The 1363-nt window shown below is 37.3% G+C and overlaps 1 protein-coding gene and 1 long non-coding RNA gene across 2 annotated transcripts in view; both read right to left on the reverse strand.

The window, feature by feature from the left end:
* Positions 1–1363, reverse strand: part of hsd20b2 (hydroxysteroid (20-beta) dehydrogenase 2) — a 27680-nt gene that overhangs the window by 5825 nt on the left and 20492 nt on the right. The window lies entirely within an intron of this gene.
* LOC106938925 (uncharacterized) overlaps positions 1–1363 on the reverse strand; it is an 8115-nt gene continuing 6752 nt past the window's right edge. The window contains exons 3-4 of the long non-coding RNA XR_001422720.1: positions 177–223; positions 1–16 (exon numbers count right to left, since the gene is read on the reverse strand). This is a non-coding gene — a long non-coding RNA (uncharacterized LOC106938925). The remainder of the gene's footprint in view (positions 17–176; positions 224–1363) is intronic.

Raw genomic sequence — 1363 nt, forward strand, 5'->3', positions numbered from 1 at the left:
GACCCCGACGTGCCAACTGCAGGAAGACATGCAGACAGATGGTGAAGATGCTGTAGCTCAGACATAAATCTGTCCTGATAAATATGCAGATTCTGTCTTAAATTACTTTGCACAAAGATATAACCAATACATCAAATCTGAAATCTGATTTTTCTGAAATGAAGCTGCAAACTCACCTCAATAGCATAAGCTTTACCAATGCCAGACGTGGCACCAGTTACAACTGCATGAAGAAATTAGTAGAGAAAAGTCAACTTTGTCGAATGTCTAGTGATTTAAAAACATACATTTTAAGTTTGGTAGGACAGATTATTTTAGCAAACTGATCGGAATGTACACATGACATAATTTCACAATTCAGACAACTTTATTGTCAAAACAAAAGCAAAGAAAAGCTTAAAAAGATCCGAGCTAAAGATGAGGGATGAGATAAGCGGTAAATGACTGAAAACGTTCCTGAGCTTATGTTTGGCTATAAGTGAGTGAGATTTACAGTTCAAGTTGTGGCCTGGGAAAACTCGCCTCCCCTAACCGCTACCCTCATGGAAAAATGACATTCTGGGGTTTAACAACATGCAGTGTAGACCCCACACAAAGCATGTTAGCTAGTAAGTTAGTATTTTCATCAGCAAGAAGGGGATGCTAACTCTTTACAGACCACACATGAATGACAGCAACAGAAAAAATGTTCCGGCCACAGCTAACATTTTAGACACCGAGGTGACTAAAATCTAACTTTAGAGTACAGAAATGCACGTAAGATATTTCAGCGGCTAAACTATCTTAGTAACTTGAATGCTTTAGAGCAGTGATCACCAAATGGTTCAGCCAATACAAGGTTTCCCCCAGAAAACTTGCTAAGCCCTGTGGCTGGATGCCAGGGCATCCAACGGCCCGCCATGTTTTTGAGTTAAAAAATGTTTAAATTTGACAGCAAATTTGAAAAGATCACCTGATAATCATGTGTTTTTGAAAAATTGGAAGATCAATATCTGAACTCCAACTATAGAGTCTTAAAAAAATGCAAGCATTTTAAAAAGACTTAAATAAATAAGCAATGATTAGCCTGGTGGGGCACAAGTCAAGCCTGGTGGCCTGCCAGGCTTATAATACACTGGGGGAAACCATATAGACATTTTAAAAGTCTAGAATGAAATAATAATTTCACAAAAAGCTGCTTTTGCACATTATATGTGCCACTTGTGGAATTTTAACCATAAAAATTAGTAAATATAATAGCTGAGGAAGGCTTATAAAGGTGTGGAGAACATTTATGCAATTATATTTTAACTTTTTTTTTTCATCAAAAATATTTGGTTGAATTTGTGTGTGTGTGTGTGTGTGTGTGTGTGTGTGTGTGCGC

The sequence above is a fragment of the Poecilia latipinna genome, unplaced genomic scaffold (assembly GCF_001443285.1).
Source record: "Poecilia latipinna isolate Pla-1442-1.1 unplaced genomic scaffold, P_latipinna-1.0 Scaffold2727, whole genome shotgun sequence".
Lineage (NCBI taxonomy): Eukaryota > Metazoa > Chordata > Actinopteri > Cyprinodontiformes > Poeciliidae > Poecilia > Poecilia latipinna.